Source organism: Buceros rhinoceros, unplaced genomic scaffold (genome assembly GCF_000710305.1).
Source record: "Buceros rhinoceros silvestris isolate BGI_N320 unplaced genomic scaffold, ASM71030v1 scaffold35371, whole genome shotgun sequence".
Taxonomy (NCBI): domain Eukaryota; kingdom Metazoa; phylum Chordata; class Aves; order Bucerotiformes; family Bucerotidae; genus Buceros; species Buceros rhinoceros.
Genome location: NW_010395424.1, coordinates 1 through 9,950, shown reverse-complemented (window position 1 = coordinate 9,950; position 9,950 = coordinate 1).

Below are 9,950 nucleotides of genomic sequence, written 5' to 3'. Positions count from 1 at the left end.
ATTTTATACAAGATAATTTTAGCAAACAAACTTACATTGTAAATTTAGCTGCTGTTAATTTCTGGTGGACTGGGCAATAGAGGGAGGTCCTTTGTTAGAAAACATTTCCATTTGAAGGCTTCACTCTATATTGGAATGTATCTGCATACTATCTACATATACACGTTCATCTATTCACATAAAATGTAATATATTACAAAATACATATTTTCTTTGCTAGTTCTCCATTAAAGAATTAAGAATGGAAAGACTGAGAATTACTGTTAATGCAATGAAAACTCAAAAAGCTGATCTAATTAAAGGAGGTCTGTGAGCAGTAGTTTAGCATAATTGTCTTTTGCCTTTTTTAGCCTGAGGTGTAGGACTTTTGCTGTAAATCCTGGCCAGCAGCTCCCCAGAGTTTGATCCATAGCCAGCAACTGGGCTGTTTAAACTGATTCAGTGTTTAAAGTCTTAAGTGAAGTCTGGGGACAGATGTTAGAAGACTGCACTTCAACCAAAAACAAAAAAAAAGTCCGCTTTCCATCTTTAAAGTCTTGAGGAGGAAAATAATGCTGTGTTTGCACACAGGTGAGATGATAGCACAAAGTGAATAACTGAGTAAATTATATGGGACAGGTTTCCAAAATAGATCACAACCTGAAACTGGGGATATGGTCTTAGGAGAGCCTGGTTGCCCTTTAGGAATCCAAAATGAAGAGATTGAAATGTCACTGTAATTCAGCAACAGTAATTCTCATTGATCATAACCAGTCCTGGATGACAGGTTCTTTAGAAACGTTCTCCAGAGTGAATTTGGATCAGAATATGACTGCCTAGATGAGATTGATTCTTTTGATATGGAAACAAACCTCTGTATCATAGTTAACAAATTGTGATTGTTCTGTTTGTATGGAAGTAGGAAGGACAAACATAATTTTTCCTCTGGGCAAGAACTGCACCTCACTATCAAGCCAATGTATTCAATATCAACTGATAGCTTTTCATGTAGTTCTTGTTTATCCTGTGCCTTAAAATATGAACATATGAAGATATTTAAGAAATGGCTAAATACAAGCTTTGTTACCTGTATGTACCAACACATGTTCTCTACTATTGAAACTGTTTTTAGACTTACTCTGCTTCACAAGAAAACCAGCTTTCTTCTTCTAGCAGTGGTACAACCCGAACTCCAATCAGCATGCATATCACTTGGATTTGGATTAAAACAGTTTTAATTTTCTGTCTTGAATCCTTTATCAGAGTTGCAGCAAATGGTGAGAGTTGAAATGAGAACAAAGGGTAATCAATTTTGTACAGATTGCCTTTTTTGCTCATGTAATTCTACATTATGATGCATGTATTTATTCAATAAATGGTTCATACGGAAGTCAGTGTGTTGCTTCCTTCTACACACAAACACACGCATTCCCTTTTCTTCTTTTGCATATCCCTGTCCTAACTGGTAATACAGTGAGGTGAATTTTTAAACTAGCCATGTATACTGACTACTCTAGCCTAGGAAGACTTGCTGTAAGGCGTGTAGGCAGAATTTTGGGGCTTATGTGAGAGAAAGTGGAGTGAGAAGTAGGGGGTACTTCACTGGAGAATTCTGTGCCTGTTGGTCTGGAACAGATTCACATATAAGAATTATTAGGTCCATTGTTCAACTTAAGTGTCTAAAAATTTTTCTGTTAAAATGGTCAGTTGAACAAGTTGTCACAGTTCTAGCACTTACTAATCAATTTTCATTCATTATGTTTTCAAAAGCGCGCAGAACTGCATGTACTTCCCTTAGATTTAGAACTAGCAGATTTCTTCGTGAGATGTTCTTTCCTGTTCTTTCGCCTGCTTGGTAAAGCAGATACTGGCAGCAAATGAAACTACTCGCTGCATAAATAAGAAAAGGGGTCTTGGATCCTCTATCACAGAAGAACACCCATATAAATTACACTGTTTGCATTAACATTAATTTATAATTAATTACAATACCACAATTAATTATGATACTGCTTCCCTTAAACTTTCTGAATTCCTAATAGTCACTTTTCGTCCAAAAGCTGCAGAAGTTCATCAGCCAGCCTCTATTGCATTTAGAAGGGAGCCCACAGGATAATCCTTATTTGAAAATAACTGCAAAATTATGTTCAATTTTGTTTTCTTTTCCTAGGGGAGATATTTTCCTTTTTTAGCAGAATAAAGGGCTTCTGCTAAGCGATGGGAAGGCAGCTAATGCTGAATAGAAGCATGCCCATCTTCCTAACTCCCTCCTGTCAAGGTGTTTCTGGATGGCACGCTTCCTGGCAGTGCCAGTACGATCAGGTAACTGCATTTTCCAAACTTGGATCAAAATCAAACGTTCCATTCAGCCCCTCAAGACAGGCAGTAACCGGATCAAAAACATCTTTACAAGATACTGGTAGAGAGCCGAAATAATTGTGCAAGACACCTCTCCAGATGGATCTGGTATTAATTTGGTGGGCTCAGCCAAGCCTAGACTTTTTCTAATATTTGCTGTACCTTTTAACTGTTCTTGACCATCATTTAGTTCATCCAGTCTCCACGCAAAAGCAGTGTTGGGCAGTAGTTACCAATATGGTTATTTCAGGTGTTTTCTCAGCTGAGAGCTGAGTACAAAATGGGTATCCTGTGAGGTTTCTGCTTTAATCAGTTGAATTATTTATATATTCCCCCAACCAAACTCTGGATGTTGGATGGCATCTTTGGTATTTGGTAGAAAGAACCAAAACTTCAGACAGCCCCAGACCTATTTGTGGGTACAGCTGGTTGCTGAAGGATCAGGCCATTTAACCACAAATGGTGGTGTTATACATCTTAATGAGTGTCTAACTTTATCATCGTATGGTCTCCTACTGATTTCTAAGGCTGTCAGGCTCTCGAAAACATTCTCAGCCACCTTCTGAAATACATTACTGGGTGAAATGCAAAGCAGCTAAAGTGAAAATCCCACTTGTATTTCTTTCAGTGTTAGGCAGTAAATTTAGCTGCCAAATTAGATGGCAGCTCTGGGAGGAAAGTTCTCTGATCTGTATTCGTGTGATAGAGGTGATGCTCTCTGTTCTCACCATCTGCAGGGAATATTGCTTGCCAGTCACCTACAGTGGAATCCAGTTTGAGCCGACTACTGCATATCTGATTCCTCAGATGCTAGCACAGTGAAGCCAGCCTGTCTTTCCCTGTTGTTTCTTTGAGGCCTAAAGTTTATTGCAAAGGAAGTAAGGGCTAATAGTGACCGTTCTTCCCTTCATGATCCATACAGAAACAAGTTCAAGGACAGCAAAGCTGGGCAAGATTCCAACCCTACACATCCAAGCTCTGGTAGGGGTGATTCTTGGCTTGGGGACAGTGGGATCCATTCCTGCCAGGACTTGATAATCCATGTAGCACCTCTGCCTCAGCGCAAGGAATGACGTACAGAGGAAAGTGGTGCTGTCCCAGCACCCCACCTGTCCTGTGATTTCATTCATCGGGTGTGGGGTAAGAGTCTGGTGTGTAAAGGATGATCAGTTTTACTTATTTATTTATTATCTAAGCAAAGTAGTTCCTTTCAGCAGCAGGTTGAACTAGATCATCTGCTGCTGAGGTCCCTTCCCGCCTCAATTATTCTATGAATATCATGTCTATTTTCTTAAAGTAAGATCAGTGAATGTACTGGAGCTCTTGTGCGCTCTTGGGCAGAAGGTATTCCTGGGCGTTTTGATGCTTGACCCCAGGCTCTCAGAGATGGGCATACAGCAGCCCTGGCTGGGCAAAAAAAGGGGACACATAGAAGGAAGTTGCAAGCTTCGTTAGGTCAGGATGCAAAAATGGTGTAGTAATTAAAAATACGTTAATCTACGCCTAGAACTTGAGCTGCAACATGGTAGTTGTCTGTAGGTACTGCTTGAAAGTCATTAATTTTACTGGATAACGGGGATGAAATCCTTAAAACAAGGTATGCGCATTTAATGGTGGTTGTTTCCCAACACTGGAATTCAGGTACAGCTTTTTATCCTTCAGCTGGATTTGCAGGCTAATGGGTTCTTCTAGAAACTCTCAGAGACTGACAGCTGAAGCTTACCACGCATGTCACAAAGAGTAACAGCTCAATAAAAGACCGTTCTGTAAGACAGTTCCATGCAGAGTTGAACAGGGGAGAAATACTTCAGCTGAAATCCCTCAGGTATTTCTCTTGTTTTTGCATTGCCATCTGGACGTTTATTTGAAGTTGCTGTGTTACAGTGTTTTCAACCTAGGATTTATAGGAACCTTTCCTGGTTTTGCAGGAATCAGTAAATGTTCTCTGAGCGGAAGTAAATGTGATAACCACTGAACGGGTGCTCTGTTGTAAGTTTCAGCTCAGAGCCCAGCTGGAAGAGTTTGAGGAACTGTGACAATAGCATCCAAATGAAGAACCTGGGTTGTCTCTAGATGTGTCATTCATACAGGTGATGAAAATGAGGTAACGGAAATGGCTGCTCGTGATTCCTAGAATGGTTTTTATAGCAATGCTCATTCTTTGTGTTCATTAATTTGCGTGTAAAATAAATTGCAATTGAGGGCTTAAACTACTGAGATGAGCTCTGCGAAGAGGTGTAAACCTTTACAGTTTTCAGGCACAGTACTAGTTTTTTTTAACTCAATATGTTTTTTCAAGTTCAGATTATTAGAAATGTAAAAACCGCTTAATTTAAAAAAAGTTATAAAGCACTTTAGATTTGCTTATCTTGTCTTTTGCAATGACACTGAAGTTTTTGGATTTATATTCATTACTGCACAATTTTTGTTTTCTGAAGACACCGTTACATTCCACTAGATGGTAGTGCAGGCTCTGTTCTGAAGAGCCGCTCTTGCTGCTGGTCTGGATTCTTAGGCATGGTTGGGAATGGAGCCCCAAGTCACCCTAGCTTAAAAGCAGTGAAAAACAAGCGTGGTCCGCACTGCTCTCTGCTCTCCCCCTTTGCTCTGAGGCACAGGAGATTCTGTAAGAATTGAGTTTCATAATGGGGGTTAATAATATCTGGATTCAATTTGCCAAATTTTTTTGTAAAAGCATTTAGTCATGAGGCACTGGGAAATAAAACAATTGGTCCATGATGTGAGGAAACGTGAAACTTCTCCTGACGATTAAGGTTCTGAGTTCACCATAGATTTAGCACTCTTCTGTTGACAATTCACCCTGGGTGTTTCGTGCCTTAGATGCCTGGCCGAGAGAATTAGGCTTGATTACAGAACTCCCTTGAGTTACTGACACAATTTTAATAAGATTAAGCGCAAAAACTTGAAATTAAGCAGAAGCGAGCAGAAGTGAAATAGCAGTTAAGGCATGAAAAAGGGCCTTGACCAGCACATTTGAAACTTCATCACGCTTTAAGTATTTATTTCTACTGTGGGTTCAGGCATGAGGCTAGAAGCTCACTCTGTCTAACAATGACAAAATCCTTACACGTCTTGCAGAATAATTTTCCTTGGTTTAAAGACATGATCAGAAAACACTTCCCAAATCACGTTGTCACAATGTCTTGTGATACTAGAACTGTTTGATGCACCGAACAGGAATAATAGACAGGTATGTCTGAACTGGGAAACGTGAGCACTTTGAGGTGTCAAAATGTGTCCCCGCAGCGTGATAGTGCACAGAGCAAGTACTACCCTCACCCAGTTCCTGATGGGTCAGTTTTGAAGGAAGGTGGGTGTACAGCCTGCCAGAAAAGCACGATGGGCTTTGGATGGGTTCCTGGTGTGGATGGGGGACATGGGGAACACCCATGTCTCAGCCTTGACAAAGCCAACACTCACCTGAGAGACAAGTAAATGCTGGTTTATTCTCCAAGTAAAGTGTTTGTGTATGCATGTACATACAGATGTACATACATATATGTACACTAACATGGACAAGGTTCATGTCTATTCTTATATTTTACTGTATTTTCACGTTTCAGACTAGACAGATGGAACAGAGATGGTGTCATATCTAGATGATGCATGTCTATCACAATGAAACCTCTAAGAGCACTTCTAGAATTAATTACAACAGTATTTTTGTACTTCAGCAACAATTCTCTATATTCATAAAGACTAAAGCAGAGTGAGAGCTGAAAGGAGACAGAACGCTTGCAAGAGCGGTAAATCTCTAGTAGTTCAGAATGTTAACTTCAGTAGGGTTAAAGTAATCTAGACATTGCAGATATAACTGGTATGTTTTATATCTGAAACAAACTAACCGACAAACTAATTCTATAAATTTACTCAATGATACATAATATTCCAGAAGACATAAATGACTTTATACTAGAAAAAGTTTGCTCTATCTACGCAAATAATGTTACTGTAATATCTTTTTGTGAACATTTCAGAAATCTTTCTCACTACTAATAGTGAGCAGAGTAAAAGTACTGTGATTTACAACACCGCCTACAAGGAAAGAGGGATAACTGTAAGATCATAATAACAAAGCAAATAATAATAAATAACCATTTTATAACAAATCATCATAATAAAGCAGAGCAAATAAGGTTGCACTGTGTTCATGCCTTAAATTCACCTTGGTGTGACTGTCCTGCGGGGTGCCCAGCAGTACCGACGAGCTCCCCCGGGGGGGCAGGTCGGTGGTGCAGCAGCACCCACAGCTGCTCCAGGGGGTGGCTCTTCAGAACAGCTTTTCCCTCGCCTTATTTTTGTTCGAGTTAACAAGGATCTTTTTTTCTTCCGTAGCAAATGGGTTTTTTCTCCTTAATCTTTTAAACTCTAAAATTGTTTCATGTTAATATTAATAATTTAAGGGAAATAAGCAGTTTCATGGTCTAGTCACACCACAGTGAACACTGACAGCTGCCCCTGAATAAAGGATGGCATGACTGGCAGTAGTACCTCCAGGCAAGGGGAGATCAGGGGAGTGGAATCCTGTGAAACTTCATCTCTCTCCCATGCTGTTCAGATTATTTATCAAAGTATGTGAAGATCAAAAAAAAAAAATCCAGGGAAATGAATACATATGAATTATTAACAGCCTGCCGCAGAGGATGAGCAGATTTCGTGGATACTGTATTAAATATAATAAATTCTATTGGATATTCAAATGAAGAGAAATAGGAGTAACAATTCTAACATGTTAGTAGATAACGTGGACAATAATCTCGTCAGAATCTGTTATCTAGAAAATAATGTAAATAATGTAAATATGAAAAATGTGTCAAGAAGGGATGTGACCTTCAGGGAATTTCTTGTTTATTTTTTCACAAGCATTTGTGCTGTTGAGCCCTATAGGTTAAAACAGAATACGGGCTGTGGTCCGAGCTACAATGTTCTCGTGAGAGACACTGGTAATTGAGATCTCTTACACAGGCCACCAAGAAGAATAGAGACTGGTTTATGAAGCAGCAGCACAAAAGCAAATCTTTACTTGCTGTTGCTCAGCAACCGTGTGAGGAAGGCCCATTTTTCATTTTCGCTTTAACCTGACTTGACAGGAAAATGATAATAAATATGAGATTATTATCACAGAGTATAGATTATTTTGAGCAGATGAACAGATATGTCAAAGAGAGGCAAGTAATTTGGTACTCTTGAAAGGGAGAACATTAGCAAAACTGAAAATAGAGTTGTAGGTTCATTACTAGCTCGCAGGTCATGCACAATTCTTGAAAAAACCTACAAAACGCTGGTCGGCCTCTCCGGTTTCTCTGTGTGGTCCTGGAAAATGAAACATTTGGTGTTACTCAGTCTGTTATCTGTGTCATGTTTTATTTTCAATACTATGAAAAAATCATTCCCTGGTTGCTATGCAACACAAATGACAAGCTAAAATATGTTTTAGTTCGTTTGCTAAATGAGTATGTGCCTGACTAAATAAACAGTAACCAGGTGACTAATGTAGCATCTAATTAAAAGACTAATCAAGGTATTAATGACATATTCAGTCTACATGAGACAATAAATCCATCAGTTTGGATCTAAAATGGCAAAGATTTTTAATATATGCAGAAAGGACAGACATTGTCACAATGTAAAAATGTTAGGTATTGTACTTTTTATTTGCTTTTACTTTTCTACAAGTATGACGATAGCTCATACAACTGATTGCAAGCACATGGTCTCACAGGCTTCTTGGGCTCTGCTGAATACCTCACCGAAGGAATAAAGTCAAGTCTACAGCATCTGAAATAACCCTAATTCTTGATCCTTCTTTACCGCAGAGCAGAAAAATGCTCCCTTCTTTCGCTCTTCTGCTTCTGGAAGTCAATGCCTGCCAGCTGCGGCAGGGTGGGGATTAGGGTTGGAGGACAGATGCTGTTTCAAGTGCCTGTCCAAGAATCTGTCTCTCCTGGGACCTTTCTCCGTTGTTGCCAGTAGGTGAATGTTGGTAATTTGCTGGATTCCCTTTTTCACACTTCAAAGGAGCTTTGACTGGACGGAAATACGATGTGAGGAGAAATGTGTGCGTTTGGCTTCAGGTGCAGGCAAGGAGTGGCACTCCTTGCCAGTGCACGGTTATGTTGCTCACGAAGATGAGTTTTTGGCTGCTAATTTTTTCTGCTATATTGTCCCTGCCTTGGGTATGCAACCGTCTCAATTACAGCTTTTAAGTAATGTTACCGATTCTCCTATAGTGCCTACAGGTCTTTCTGTCTGGCAAAAACCCCGTTTTAAAATCAAGTTATTTCAGAAGTTTCATGTGGAGTCAGCTGATGATTCAGGAATTGAAACAGTCTTTGTTTTCAGTAACATTAGTCATCTGTTATGTACATTTTTTAAGCAATACCAAATAGCATTATTTATATGGGATAAGCATATAATAAATTATTTTTCATCCTATAGTCTTCAAACTGTATAAAAAGCAGGTAAATACTCAAAAACTTGAAAAAAGAAACCAGGAAAAATCTGTCAGCCAAATATATATGGCAGAAAATGTGCCACGTCTTAATTTTGAATATAAACTAATACTGTGAGAGGTAGGATGATTAAAGAAGATTCTATGTTAAAAATTAAAATATTAGCAAAGACATATACTACTTTAAAAAGTAGTGAATTTTTACATATAATATTAAATAAAATCTGAAAGACGTATTTGAAAAATTACAATTCAGAAACGTCCAATCAGATGTGAGAACTTTTATTGAAATTATTGTTGGTTCTCTGTTTGCACAGTAAAGCAGCATATTCTGTCCTGCTCTCACAAACCAGAGGTAAACTGTTTCAAGCACCTACCTCTTCTGAACCACACTGAGAAATATGCTACTGCAAATGCAAAATTGGAAGATACAAATTAAGCCCTTAACAAGACATTGACTGGTTGTTTTGCAGAAGACCTCAAACAAATGGAATATGGAATATTACAGAATTTGAAAGCTGATCATGCACAGTTGAAGGGACTGGGTCCAACTATCTCCAAACACTGTGAATTAAGTTTGAAAAGAAACAGAAACCAGCATTTCCCGATATATTTTAAAAAATGCTTAGTTATCAAAGTGTAAATATCCTCTGGTCCTCATAGTCCCCTATAAATGCTGGTGAGCAGCCCGTTTAGCTCTTCATCACTTTGGCTGAAGAATGTGTATTACACGTGCTGATCACCATGACCAAGATTAAATGAGTAGCTGTCAACACTGGCAACAAAATCATTCTTGGAGAAGAAAATCACCAGTGTAACTGAATGGACGGTGCAGGCTTTGTGAGAACAGTACACCCACGCCACCTGAATCCACGGAAGGAGGCGTACAAGCCTGGACGTGACTGTAAGGAGACGTGCCTGTTGGCAGGACTGGGACTGAGGAGGTGACAGGGCTACAGGAAGGCAGCAGTATGCTGGCAGGTAGGTTTGCTCCTGATCAGCTACCCCTGGATATCCTGGATATACCTATACCGATCGGATGATCCTGCAGGGCAGGATGTGTGAGCCAGCCAGCCTTTACTATGCAGTGAAAGCCGGGAACAGCGTTTCGGTGTAGCCTGATTTAAGAGCGAGCAGCACG